This window comes from Meriones unguiculatus (assembly GCF_030254825.1).
Source record: "Meriones unguiculatus strain TT.TT164.6M chromosome Y unlocalized genomic scaffold, Bangor_MerUng_6.1 ChrY_unordered_Scaffold_35, whole genome shotgun sequence".
Lineage (NCBI taxonomy): Eukaryota > Metazoa > Chordata > Mammalia > Rodentia > Muridae > Meriones > Meriones unguiculatus.
This window is the reverse complement of record NW_026843712.1, coordinates 6,341,164-6,356,548: the sequence shown is the minus strand read 5'-3', so window position 1 is coordinate 6,356,548 and position 15,385 is coordinate 6,341,164.

The window sequence follows — 15,385 nt, the reverse complement described above, 5'->3', positions numbered from 1 at the left end:
TGCTTCACTAAGGATCTTCCCTTTCCTCTCTTCTCATGAGAGTTGGGCGTATTCTGTTCTGTCAAATCTTTCTCTAATCATCAATGTTTCTGTCTCTCAATTAGACATCACTTTAAAAGAGGATGCTTTCTTCTACAAACTACCTTTCATTGTTTGGGATTAAACAATGGATGTATCACCACACCTGGACCTTAGCTTTTTTTTATTTGCTACTTGGCCTTCAACTCAGATCTGCTTGCCTCTGTCTCCTGGATTAAAGATGCTGTTTGCATTCCAGCCTAGGTGGTGTTTGGATGTGATCACTTGCCAGAGAAGCCATGTTTTGAATGAAAATTTCCCTGCAAGAGTGGAACAGACTGACATGCAGAAAATACCCCTCATGTAGAATATGTTTGTCTATCTGTTTGTGATGTCTATTGGGTCACAATTTAAAGTATTTAATGGCCCAAAACTACATGGATACTGATGCTCAAAAGGCAGAAAACCCAGAGGTAATACAAAATCAAGTGCACTCACTTTTCCATTCAGTTTGCCCTTGCAAAGTATCACAATTGGGGGGCATCCATTGTGGACTGTGACAATGCAGAAACAAATGGAGTGATACACATCATCAACAAGGTAAAGATGCCCTCTCCTACCTGGCAGAGTTGCTTCCCCTCTGTGATGTCTTTCTTTATAATGCATTTTGGTCAAATAAAAAATGCTTAGCCCTAATATCAAATGAGGCTCACTGTGCTTCACTATGTTTCCTAGAATCTCACGATCTTCTCTCATTCAATCAGACACTGCTCTCTAATTCACCCCACCTCTTTTGCAGCAAAGCTTCTGTCGTATGCTCCCTCATGCATATTTTCTCTCTTGTAAATGGAAACATCTTAAGAGGCACAAGTCTAAAATCAAGAACAAGGAAGAAAGACATTGGTTATCATTATTCACTCCCCTCCCTGTGCTAAGTTATCCTAAGAAAGAAGAAGAATAGAAGAATCTAATGGAAAAAAAATTTAGGACCAGAGCAGGAATGTAAAGAAATGTGTGCCTGTGCACCTGTGGACCAATGTTAGGACCAATGCACCGATGTGGAGGTCACATGCTAGTTCACAAATCACACCACGAGATCGGTTCCATGTGGGATGGTTATTAGGGGAAGGGGGGTTGCAGAGAGAGGAAGAGAGATAGAGAAGAGAGCAAGAGAGAGGAAAAGGAAGAAGGAGGGAGGGGGGAGGGCTCCAGTTCTCTTATAGGGTGACCCAGGGCATGCACAGGTAGTTCCAGGTGGTTAGCAGGTGGTCTGGGTGTCTTCACAATACCTGCTAACTGGTCTATAAGGTCCCTTGGGGTTGCCTGTAGAAGTGCCTGCTTACTGATCCCAACATTCCTCCCTTTTTCTCTAATTAAAAATAGGGAGCTTGGGCTGCCTTTTACAAGGTAAGTTATAGTATATAAATTTAGGCTCACTGGAAGCAGCTCTTGGTTGTCATGCAAGGGGTTGAGAGAGAGAAGAGTTATAGCAACAAATGGTCAGGTTGCAAGGTTAAGAATAAGAGAAGTCACTGCCCTGGAAAACTTAGGGTAGACAGTTGTCAACAGAGAGTTGCCAGCCATGCAAGGCAGCAGGGAAGGACTGGGGAACACTGGGAGAACCTGGAGCTGCTTGTCCTGGTCCTGAAGCATATCACTTCAGCCTTTTGTTAACAACAAATGAATAACAGGCGTAGATTCTCTTCTGGCTACTTCCTGCTGACGCTGGGGGCGATATAGGGAGGTCAAAAGGCTGAAGTGTTGGCCAAGTCCAGGAAGAATAGGCTGCTTTGATGCTCTCCCATGTCTGTGAGAGCACCCATGGCTGGGAGAGAAGGTGCATGTCCAGCTTGTTGCAAGTCTGTAAGGTCAGAGCTGAATACCTGTAGCTTGTTGGAAGTCCGTGAGGTCAGAGGTGAACACCTGTAGCTGCTTTGGTGCTGTTGTTGCTATAGGAAACATTTGTCTGGCAGGACACTGAAACACATGTATACGCAAAAGATAAAGTTGAGTATAGAGAAAATCCTGTAGGTATACATTGAAAGGTTTGGATTGATGAGGCTTGTACATGGGAACCTCTATCTACCTGGAGGGACCTTTATTTACCCAGTCACTGGCAATATTTAAAGAAGGTTTTGTTTTCCATTTGTCATCAAGGTGAAGTTTGGCTATAGAAGCATGTAAACTTTGAGGCCCTGGTGCCAGCTGGCACTAGGTGTAGAAACCTAAAATTCTCCAGCCTGTCTGGAGGGATGGGTGTCTGGGCATCTCCCATTGGGTCAGAGAAGTAGAGCAACCCTGTGGGAGAGGGGACCTTCCCATGAGCTAGGGAGCACGAGTGAGGGGGGAAGGAACCCATAGAGGGGGTATAGGGAGGGGTATAGCGCCCAAGGGAGAGTGTGGCCCTAAAGTGAAAGTCAGCAGACGGTCAAACCTAGACAATTAAGGCTATGACTAAGGGGGTCGTCCCTCCATCTCAAAAGATAGTAGGAAGTTGCCAGAGCTCTGTGGTCAAGCTTCCCCTACCAAGAGAGGCATGTATGCTGAGAAAATCGAGTGAACTCACACATCAGGCCATGAAACAAATGAGCAATCTGGACACTGGATCTGCTACTCTTGGTCAGCCTCATCTTCATGGCAATGATGCAAATGATTTTTCAGAGAAGTAAGCACATCTGCTGAGTATTCGCACAGGCTACAGAAGTATGGCTTGCTTCTGTATCTCATTTGCTTTCTGAAAAATTCCCCTGGAGCAACATCTGGCCAAGATGTAGTATAAAAGTATCTGTCACTTGGGTCAAAGCCTTTAAGGCCCTTCAGCAATTCTTTGCTTTTGTCAAGTCCAGTCTTCAGAAGCATGCTCTTTACCCATGGCTGAATACTTCTGACCTTCTCCAGATTTTCCACAGGCACTTCAAACATTCTTAAAATGTTCTGCCCTGCAATAAGAGAGCATTTGCTTAAGACACAGCTCTCAGCCCATACCTGCCTCCTTCAACCTTGGCCAGCCATTTCTTCAGTCCCCCATTCCACTCCCCACCACTGCTGTTGTCCTTCCTGGGCTTTTAGTCACACACAGGCCTTGCATCACAGTCTTCCCTTGTGGCTTCACTTCACACCAGAGCCTCCAGCCACAGTCCTTCCCAGGCCTTGTGTCACACCTGGGCCTAGAGACACAGTCCTCCCCTGTCCTCCATCACACACAGGACTGCCATTAAAGCCTTCCACAGTCGTTCCCTGTCCTCCAGTCACCCTAGAGCCACCCTAGCCCTCCTCAGTCCTCCTCTGGCCCCCGACCCCACCCAGAACTCTACAGTACTCCCCTGTCCTTCAGTCACACAGTGGACACCACAGCCCTCCACAGTCCTTCCCAGGACTCAGTTCACACACAGCCATGCATAGGCCTACCCAGACTCCAGTCACAAACAACCCTCCACAGTCCTCCCCTGTCCTCCATTAAACACAGGCCTGCAGTCACAGTCCTCCACAGTCCTCCCCCAGCCTCAGGTCACCCACATGCCTCCACATTCCTCCCCTGTCCTCTGGTCACACACAGCCCTCCACAGCCCTCCGTAGTCATCCCCGGCCTCCTGTCACACACAGCCCTCCATTGTCCTCTACTGTCTTCTGGTCACACAGTGGCCTGACATCTCAGCCTTCCCCTGTGACCTCCTGTCAAAGTAGATCCTTGTCCTTCCCTGCCTCCTCCAGTCTCACACCAGCCTTCTAGCGCCCGAGACCCCAAGAAATCACTTACTCCTGGAGGCCCTCAGCCATCTCCTCTGCCTGCTACTTGGAGTGGCTCACCACCCACAGGCCTTCCTGCAGGGGTTCTAGAATACAGTGCCTGCAGATGCATTCCAAAGAGCATATATAGGAAGTGACGTTTCCTCATTTGCATATTCGCACCAGGCAGCCAATGGCATGAAGAGTGCTTGAGGGTCCTCCCTGGCCTCCCCTTTTCCCGTTCCGCCCACCCTTCCTCCAGGCACTGACGTCATGCTGCCTGTCAGTGTTGTCCAGTCTCCTGTCATATCTCTTCAAGGGAAGGGTGAGATACAGACCTCATCCACATTCGTGGCTCCACATCCTGAGCGATACTAGGCACCCACTAAATGACAGTTCAAGACTGAAGGAAGAAGGAAACAAAAGGCTACAGCATTGAGGGTTTCTGTTTGACAAGGTTCTAGAAGTAGAAGATTGCACTACTTACTTTGACCAAGCATTTTCCATGCTAGGGAAGGAAATGGTAGTGTCCCTGAGGACCCAATACGGCCTGGTTGAGATGGGGAGGAGCAGCAACATATAACTACTGCTGCTACCCCTTACAGAAGAATGACCTTTAGGACAAAGGAGATTCAAAGAACTCAGACTGAGTGTGGTAATACATGCCTGTGTCCGGACCCGCGGGTGTTCAATGAATGTCATAGTATTGCTTTTGAGGTAAGGGGTGTGTATATACAGGGAGTAATGCCATCACTGCAATTCCATCAGCTATTGTGACCTGGGAGGATATAATTGGGAAGGTGGGGTGACTGTGTAATGGTTCCATTACAAAGATGTCTGTATTTCTGAGGAATACTATTGCTTATGCATAACCCAAGGCCAGAAACAGAAGGCAGTGTCAATCTAGCCTCAGCTTGTTGTGACCATCTGCATTTAGAATGGTCAGAGGAGTAGATTTCCTCAGTGACAGCAATGCCTTCATAAAAGGCAGGGGATGCTTCATAAAATCCAATGGGACTCAGTAAGCTCATGAATGTATGAATCAGGGCTAAAAAGTTATGATTAACAAGGTCTAAAATAATATAGTATGTATCAATCCCATCTTCAAATAAGGAGGGGATAGGCTTATCAGCAAAGGAAGGAGTCGGGGAGGCAGGGACAGTTTCTTTAGGCTCTGTCTGTGCAGGAAAATCCTTTTTCCTGGGTTCTATCTATGTGGGTGGAGAGAGGACAGGATTGGTTCCAATAGCTACAGGTGGAATACCTGATTCTTTCCTTAGGGTGAGGTAAATGATAACTCCTGGACCATTCTTGGCCCATCCAAAGTATAGATGTAGGCCCCAAGTCAGGCCCCTATGCCAGAGAAGTGATTTTTGTTATCCTTTAGAAGTGAAAGACAGATCTAAGATGGGGACCCGGAGCTGTTGCCAGCTCCAGTACCATTTTAGCCTGTCACAGGTATTTGTCAAATCATAATGTGATTTCCAGGAGTTAATATCAATCTTAGATGTATTAGTTATCACAATGTAATCATCACTATTATGGTGTTCCTAGCTTCCTGTGACAGTTATGGCTGAGGGTTCACATCCCCAGGAGGCACAGTAAAAGGCTCCAGCACCTCCACATCCCTTAATCCTCTTATAACCTGAGCAGGTATTAAGCCCATTTGGTTATTCCCATTGGTAACAGGTGAAGAGTGACTCAGGGGCAAGAAAGGCCATGTCAGGGTACCACTCCATATCCAAAGTGACTTGTGATTGTGCATAGTATAACTAACCATTTTCTACAGAAACTTTCGAAGTATATTGATAGGGTTGGTTGACATTGTTCTTCTAGTCTGTAATCAACTTCTGGCCTTGCTTGATCACTCCCAGGAATATTATCCAAAGTGGTTTGATCTGTACAAAAAAAAAAAAAAAATATAGAAGTAGGATTGAAGAAGGTCTCACCACCCTGGATGTCTGGAGTCCATGGTTGTTCTCAGGCTAGTTTTATTTTTTTTCTGCTGTTTAGAGGAGGGCCATCTATTTGTTTTATTAGCCTTTCTGGCAGCCATCTGGCTGCTCCCTCCTTGGTGTCAAACAGACACACTGATCCTCAACAGCAGATGTGTCTGGACCATTCCATTTGGATGTGAGGGGGTCTTTCCACATGACTGTGGCATAATTTTTGCTTCAGGGCTCCAAAGGTGATAAGCGGGGGACTTGTCATAGGTGTCCAAGCTTATGAAATTAAGAACAAACAGTGCATGATAGAGAATATTTCTTGGGGATGTGTTTAATTTGTAATTGATGGCAAAATTCCTGAAAGTTTTCTCCAGAGTAAGGAGGACCATTATCTGTTTTTAAAACCTTAGTTTTGCCCATAACTGAGAGGCAATTTAAAACATGAGCTATAACATTTTTTGAGGCTTCTCCTATATGTAAACTGGCAAAAATGAATCCACTAAAGATATCTATTGTTACATGAAGATATTTAAGATTGCCAAATTCAGGTAAGTGAGTAACATCCATCTGCCACATGTCATTTGGGAAGAGGCCTCTGGGATTAACTCCCAAATGGGGAGTGGGCAAAAGAGTGACACTGGGGGGACAGTGTTTGACAATTTGGCATGCCTGCTCTCTGGTAATTTTAAATAGCAGTCGAAACGTATGGGCATTTAAATGATGCAGGGCACAATTTTTTTTCTGGCCTGATTAACAGGGTTTACTGAAATGGGGAATGCCAAACTTGTGGCAGCATAGGCACATGAATTTCCCAAAGAGAGAAGACCTGGAAGGTCTGAGGGATCTAGGAGGTGAGCAAGATAAAAGGGTTGACTTCTAGAGTTCTTTAACTCCGGGAACTTGACAAAAAGATGAACAACATTTGTAGAAGGTCTAATATAGGGAACCCTTTCAAGAAGTGGAACAGAGTGGCCAATATAGGCAGGCACTGTCAGTATATAGATGAAAAGGGAAATTTACTAGAATCTGAAAAATTTTAACTACGGCAAAATGCTCTATAAGTGGTGCTGATTTAAAAGGAGATTGGATACAATTAGTTTTTTCATTACTAGTATAGGCAGCCACCCCATTATAAAAGCCACCTGTAAACACTAAATGTGCCTTTGATAATGGTTGAGGGGAAGTTATTTTGGAGAAGATGAGAGTGTGGGTTTTAATAATTGGAGTAACTCATTAGCAGGATAATGGTTATCAATTATCCTAGAAAAGGAAGAACAGACAATGGGACAAATATCAGTAGTTTGCATGAGCCATTCTAACTGACCTTTAGAATAGGGCAGTTATCACAAACTTTGCCAAAAAATTGACAGCTTTGTCTGTGTCCCACAAGGATGAGTTCTGCAACCAAAGGCATATAAGGGGCAAGAATCTTAGTGGGAGATCGGGAGAGATGTGTCCACAACATATGAGGGGATTATATTGCCAAAACACCCCAGTGTGCTTTTGGGATGAGGTACACACGATAAAGAGAAGGGGTTCCTTAGAGCAAATAAAATGTACCTTGCTGATTTTGGATAGTTGTTTCCACATCCTGAAGGGCTTTTGTTGCTGCTGGGGTTAAAGAGTGAAGAGAAGAAGGGTTAGAGTCTCCCTTGAGAATATAAAAGAGAAGTTTAAGCTCCCTGTAGTGAGTTTAAGAAAAGGTCTTATCTGATTGATATTTCCTAGGAGCTTGTGAAAATCATTGAAAGTCTTAAATGGCTAGTTTTTAACTGGATCTATTGTGTAGTAACTTTTTGACGATGGAACTCAACTCCTAAATAAAAATATGTGTCTTTTAATTGTATTTTATCTAGTGCAAGTTGTAAACCATAATCTATTATTTTTTGTGAAAGTTTTTGACAAGAATGAAGCAACAGTGAGCCATCAGGTACAACTAAAAGTTTATCATTCATATAATGTAATATATGAAAATTTCCAAAATGTTCTAAAAGAATCAGCAATCTGGGCTACACACTTTTGACACAGAGTGGAACTATTAGCCATGCCTTGAAGGCAAAACTTTGCATTGGAAGCAAGGCATAGGCCCTTTGAAATTTGTTACTGGCAGCCTTAATGAAAAGCATTTTTACCCTGGGGATGCAGGGGGGATGATAAAAAAGCAGTCTTTAAGATCCATAACTGTCTTATAAAAGTCAGCAGGCATATCTACAGGTCCTGGTTGTATAGCATCCATGGTAAGCATAGTTTCATTAACTTCTCTTAGGTCTTGCACTAAACCTCCATTTGCCAGACTTTTTCTTAACAACAAAAAGGTTTGTTCCAAGGAGGAGGAGTAGGTTCAATGTGACCATTGACAACCTGTTCCTGTACTAATGTCATACTTGCTGCTAACTTTTCTGAGGCTAAAGGCCATTGGTCAACCCAAACAGCTTCATCAGATTTTCAAGGGATTCTGTCTGCATGGAGTTGAGGGATGCCAACAACCATTAGGCTGAATTTGTCATGCCTAATCCTGCATAGTCAATGTTTTCAATTACCTGGATAGGTTCTTCTATTCCCTGTGAATGTTTTCCTTAGCCTTCTCTGGGAAGGAAGGCCTGTTTTATTTTTAGCATTTGGTGGGTAACAATTTCATTTGGACTACATGTAATGAGATTTAAATGGGAAAGAATATCCCAACCCCAGAGATTAACAGGTAGGCCTGGCATACATAGGGTTTAATAGGAGCCTGTATTTCCTTCCTCATCTGTCCATGTGAGGACTTCAGAACTTTGCTGGGGATTGGACATGTCCTATGCTACTGAGGTGTGTTAAAGAAGCTGTAAGGGGCCATGAAGGTGGCCATTTTGTATGTGTGTGTGTGTGTGTGTGTGTGTGTGTAATTATGGTGGCGTCAAAATTTTTCTGTCCAATTTTAAATTGAGGAATTATGGATCCAAAGTAATAGTCTGAATCCAGTAAGCATCTTAGGATCCAAAATTATTGCTGCCTCTGGATTTTCAAAAACTTTTCTGGTTAAAATGTGTGAGGAGAAACAGTAACAGCTGAGCAATTCTTCGTCCCTGGTTACTAGTTAAGGTACCATAACTGGAAGAAGCTAGAATCTTTATCTCTCCTGTATAATCATTGTCAGTAGTTGTGGGAGAGACATGTAGTTGCTGGTGAGTTGAACTAGGGAGACTAAGAAGTAGTCCAAATGTGCCAGGAGGCAAGGGGCCAAATACTCCTGTATGCAAGCCCTGAATTCCCATATCAGGTGTTAGTATTGTGCTGGTGGAGGCACACAAGTCCAACTCTGCACTTTCTGTCTCTTGCTCTGGGTAGGGAGGGATGGCTTGATTGTTTGGGAATGGGGGAAATGTTTGAGATGCCTGAGCTTGAGGGGGTGATGTTTGGGGGACAAACCCTGTAGCCCCAGAAGTTTGTTTCATGTTTGGGCCAGAGGCAGGCCCCATAAGAGGTTTCCCTGCTTTGGTAGGCGATTGGCTTGACTATCCTTTTAAGAGTGACAATCTGAGGCCCAGTGATGCTGAGACTTGGATTAGAAAGCAGCTGGCACTCAGTTTTATTGGCCTTGCATTCCTTGGCAAATGCCCTGGTTGTTTGCAAATAAAGCAAGCTTTAGGGAGGGACACCTAATTTAGGCCCTGGAATGCAGCTCCAATAGAGATGCCAATAAAATGAGCTGAGCTGATTTCTTTCCAGTACTTGATATAAACAGAAATGTCTTTGCCTTCGTGGTATGTCCTTATGGCAGCTTGGCAGGGAGGGTTAGCATTTTGGAAAGCCAGAGGTTTAATGAATTCACTCTCATTTTCATGGGAGCCCAGAATCCATTCCAACATGTCAGTAAGAAGGCTGATGAAATTAGTATAGGGCTCCTCTGGTCCTTGCTGGATTTTAGCTATGGAGTTTGTTAGTGCTTCCTTAGAGGGAAGCTGTTCCCAAGCCTTGAGTCCTGCAGTTTGTATTTGAGAAAGAAAACCAAGAGGGTATGTGGCTTGTTGCTCATTTGTATCATAGGGGCTATTACCTCGTAATTTTTGCAAGGTCCAGTGTTTGGAATAGCCGCCAAGCCACCGCATTAAGCCATGTGGTTTCTTTGCAAAAATTCATTAAAATCTGACTTCTAGAGGACAAAATCACCCCCTGATAATACAGCAGGAGTCAAAAATTACCCATCATTGGGTGTCAGCCGCTTTTCACTAGGAGTTTCATTTACTGACAGTGTGAAGGGAACAACTGGCCCATATTGTGAAACTGCATTTTTAGATCTTTTCTATATCTAAACCCCGTGCGGCAATACTGTTGTTCATATGTTCCATCCCACTACCCAGCTGAGGTGGCAGAAATTTCATTTTCATCTGCAGGGGCCCCTTCACTGGAGGTAAGATTCTCCTCCTCATCCTCTCCTTCAACTACAGGGCCTGAGGTGGACTGGACCTCTTTGGCAGGGGGTAGGGCAGTAGCCTGTGCTCTGCTAGGAGTTACAGGAAAAGCCTGCATGATATTAGGAACCTTGTTCTTTGTCTTGGGAGGGAGGAAGGCAGCTGCAGCAGGAGGTTGGGTCAATTCAAGATCCAATTCCCTCATTTCTTCTTTCTTTATTTTTATATTTATTTTATTAATTACAATTTATTCACTCTGTATCCCCTCCCTCTTCCACCCTCCCACCTTCTTCTTCATGTATGCTCTTCCCCAAGTTCACTGAGAGGGAAGGTCTTCCTCTCCATCTTTCTGATCTTAGTCTATCAGAGCTCATCAGGAGTGAATGGATTGTCATCTTTTGAGGCCTGGTAAGGATTCTCTCTCCTCAGGGGGAGGTGATCAAAGAGCTGGCCAATCAGATTATGTAAAAATCAGTCCCTCTTCCCATTACTATGTAACTAACCAACTTGGTTACGAAACTGCCTTGGGCTACGTCTGTGTAGGGTTTCTAGGTTATCTCCATGCATGATACTTGGTTGGAGTATGAGTCTCTGGGAAGACCCCTGTGTTCAAATTTCTGGTTCTGTTACTTTCCTTGTAGAGTTATTGTCCTCTCCAGATCTTACTATTTCCCACCTCTTACGTAAGATTTTATGCACACGGCCCAAAGTTTGGCCATAAGTCTCAGCACCTGCTTTGATAGTGTGCATGGAAAAGCCTTTCAGAGGCCCTCCGTGGCTGCTTTCTAGCTGGGTTCCTGTTTTCTATTTCTTATGATATCCTTCTCCTTTGCCTTTCCAGGTGGGGTTTGAGCATTTTAGTCAGGGTACTCTCTCTTGATTAGGTTCTTTAGATGGACAGATTTTAAAAGGTTCTTCCTATATTACATGTCTAAATGCATGAGTATAGACTGTATGTGTCTGTCTGCTTTTGGGACAGCTCACTCAGGATTATCCTTTCCAGATCCCACCATTTACCTGAAAATGTCATGATTTCCTTATTTTTCATTGCTTAGTAATACTCCATTGTGTAGATGTACCACAAATTCTGCATCCATTCTTCATTTGAGGGGCAACTGTGCTGTTTCCTGCTTCTGCCTATTACAAATAAAGCTGCTACAAACATGGTAAAGCAAATGTCCTTATTGTGTACTTGAGCCACATTAGGATATATGCCTAGGAGTGGTATGGCTAGATCTTGAGGAAGTGCTATTCCTAGTTGTCTGATAAAAAGACAGATTCATTACCAGAGTGGTTGTACAAGTTTACATTCCAATCAGCAGTGGAGGATGGTTGCCCTTTCTCCACAACCTCTCCAGCATGTGTTGTCCCTTGAGTTTTTCATCTTAGCCATTCTGGTAAGTGTAAGGTGAAATCTCAGGGTTGTTTTGATTTGCATTTCCCTAATGGCTAATAAGGTTGAGCATTTCTTTTAAGTGTTTATCTGCCATTCGGTATTCCTCTACAGAAAGTTCTCTGTTTAGCTTTGTTCTCCATTTTTTAATTGGATTACTTGGTTTGCATTTTATCACCTTCTTTAGTTTTTTATATATACTGGATTTTATTCCTCTGTCAGATAAAGGTTTGGTGAAGATTCTTTCCCAATCTGTAGGCAGTTGTTTTGTTTAGATGACAGTTTCCTTTGCTTTACAGAAGCTTTTCAGTTTCATGAGGTCCCAGTTATTGATTATTGCTCTTAGAGCCTATGCTGCTGGTGTTGTGTTCAGAAGATAGTCTCCTGTGACAATGAGTTCAACTGTATTCTCCACTTTTTTTTTTCTAACCAATTTAATGTGTCTCATTTAATGTCTTTGATCCACTTGGACTTTAGTTTTGTGCAGTCTAGTAATTATGGCTCGAATTGCATTTTTCAAATGTAGACATCCAATTAGACCAGCACCATTTGGTGAAGATGCTATCTTTTCTCCGTTATATGGTTTTGGCATCTTTGTCAAGGTTCAGGTGTCCATAAGTGTGTCGATTTATTTCTGGGTCCTGTGTTAGGTTCAGTTTGATCCACCATTCTGTTTCTATGCCAGTACCATGCAGTTTTTAAAACTGTGGCTCTATAGTACAACTTAAGATCAGGGATGGAGACACCTCCAGAAGATCTTTTATTGTAGAGGATTGTTTTAGTAATTCAGGGTTTCTTGTTATTACATATGAAGTTCAGAATTTTTCTTTTTAGGTCTGTAAAGAATTGTGTTGGTAATTTGATGGGAATTGCATTTAATCTGTTGATTGCTTTTGGTAAGATGACCATTTTTACTATGTTAATCCTGCCAAGCCATGAGCATGGGAGATCTTTCCATTTTCTGATATCTTCTTCTAATTCTTTCTTCACAGACTTGAAATTTTTTTCATACAAGTCTTCGACTTGCTTGGTTAGGGTTACTCCAATGTACTTCATGTCTTTTTTTACTATTGTGAAGGGTGTGGTTTTTCTAATTTCTTTCTCACCCCTTTTATCTTTTCTATGCACGAGGGCTACTGATTTTTTTGGAGTTAATTTTGTATCCAGCCACTTTGCTGAAGGTGTTTATCAGCTGTAGGAGTTCTCTGGTAGAGTTTTTGGGGTCACTCGTGTATACTATCATATCATCTGTGAAGAGTGATAATTTGACTTCTTCCTTTCAAATTTATATCCCCTTGATCTCCTTCAACTGTGTTATTGCTCTAGCAAGGACTTCCAGATCTATGTTAAACAGATATGGAGAGAGGGGGCAGCCTTGCCTTGTCCCTGATTTCAGTGGGATTGCTTTAAGTTTCTCTCCATTCAGTTTGATGTTGGCTATTGGCTTGCTGCATATCACCTTTACTATGTTTAGATATGTGCCTTGTATCTCTGATCTTTCCAATACTTTAAACATGAATTGATTTTGGATTTTGTCAAATTCATGTGGCTGTTTTCCTTTCAGTTTGTTAATAAGGTGGATCATATTGATGGATTTCCATATATTGAACTACCCCTGCATATCTGGGATGAAGCCTACTTGGTCATAATGGATGACATCTTTGATGTGTTCTTGTATTCAGTTTGCAAGTATTTTCGCAACAATGGTCATAAGGGAGATTGGCTTGAAATTCACTTTCTTTTTTAGGTTTTTGTGTGGTTTAGGTACCAAGGTGACTGTGGCTTCTTAAAATGAGTTTGGTAATGTTTCTTCTGTTTCTGTTTTGTGGAATAGTTTGTAGAGAATTGGAGTTCACTCTTCTTTGAAGGTCTGGTAGAATTCTGGGCTGAAACCATCTGTTCCTGGGCTTTTTTCTTTTTTCTTTTTTTTTTTTTTTTTTTTTTTTTTTTTTTTGATGGAAGAATTTCAATGACTGCTTCTACTTCCTTGGGGGTTATAAGACTATTTAATTCATTTTCCTGGTCCGGATTCAACTTTGGTATGTTGAATTGTTCAAGGAAATTGTCCATTTCATTTAGATTTTCAAATTTTGTGGCATATAGACTTTTGAAGTGAGTCCTAGTGATTATTTGGATTTCCTTAGTTGTCTGTAGTTATGCCCCCCTTTTCATTTCTGATTTTGTTGATTTGGATGGTGTCTCTCTGCCTTTTAGGTAGAGTGGCTAAGAGTTTGTCTATCTTGTTGATTTTCTCAAAGAACCAGCTTTTGGTTTCATTGATTCTTTGAATTGTTTTATTTGTTTCTAATTGATTGATTTCAGCCCTGAGTTTGATTATTTCCAGCCATCTACTTTATTTTGTTGTGTCTGATTCTTCTTTTCCTAGGGTTTTCAGGTGAGCCATAAAGTTGCTTGAATGAGCTGCCTCAAATTTCTTCTTGAAAGCACTTAGTGCTATGAACTTTCCTCTTAGCACGGCTTTCATTGTGTCCCACAAGTTTGGGTATGTTGTGTCTTCATTTTCATTGAGTTCTAGGAAGACTTCAATTTCTTTCTTTATTTCTTCCCTAACCTAGCTGTCATTTAGTAGAATGTTCTTCAGTTTCCAAGTGTGCTTAGGTTTTTTGCTATTTTTGTTGTTGTTGAGGTTCAGCTTTATTACATGGTGATCAGACAGGATACAAGGGATTATTTCAATCTTCTTGTATCTGTTGAGGCTTGCTTTGTGACCCACTATATGGTCTATATTGGAGAAGGTTCCATGAGGTGCTGAGAAGAAGGTAAATTCTTTTGTGTTTGGGTGTAAGGTTCTGTAAATGTATGTGAGGTCCATTTGATTCATGACCTCTGTTAGAGACATTGTATTTTTGTTTATATTCTGTCTTGATGACCTGTCTTTTGTTTAGAGTCCGGTGTTGAAGTCTCCCACTATTAATGTGTGGGGATCTATGTGTGGTTTAAGTTTTATCAATATTTCTTTTACAAATGTGGGTGCCCTTGTATTTTGGGCATATATGTTCAGGATTGTGATTTCTTCTTGTAATTTTCCCTTGATGAGTATGAAGTGTCCTTCCCCATTTCTTTTTATTAATTTTGGTTGAAAGTCTATTTTATCAGATATTAGAATGGCTACTCCTGCTTGCTTCTTTGTTCCATTTGCTTGGAAAGGTATCTTCCCACCCTTTTCCCTCAGTTAATGTCTATCTTTGTGCCATAGGTGTGTTTATTGCATGCAACAGATTGCTGGGTTTTGTTTAAGCATCCATTCTGTTAGCTTGTGTCTTTTTATTGAAGAATTGAGTCCATTAATGTTGAGAGAGATTAATGACTGGTGGCTGTTAGATTTTTTTATTTTGATGTTGGCTGTGGTCATAAGGTTGTGTGCATGGTTGCTTTTTGTTTTACTGTAATGAGGTTAATTATTTCCTGTGTTTTCTTGAATGTAGCTAGTTTTCCTGGGTTTTATTTTCCCTTCCAGTGTCTTCTGTAATGCTGGATTTGTGTGTAGGTATTGTTGAAATTTGTTTTTGTCATTGAATATCTTGTTTTCTCCATCTATGAGGATTGAGAATTTTGCTGGGTATAGTAGCCTGGGCTGGCATCTGGGTTCTCTTAGGGCCTGCATGATATCAGTCCAGGCCCTTCTGGCTTTCATAGTCTCTGTTGAAAAGTCCAGGAGTGATTCTAATGGGTTTGCCATTATATGTTACTTGGCCTTTTTCCCTTGCAGCTTTTAGTATCTTATCTTGTTCTGTATACTTACTGTTTTGATTATTATATGGTGGGAGGATTTTCTTTTCTTGTCTAATTTATTGGATGTTCTGTAGGCCTCTTGAATTCTTATTGGCCTCTCCTTTAAGTTGGGGAAATTTTCTTCAATGATTTTGTTGAAAATATTTTCTGGTCCTTGG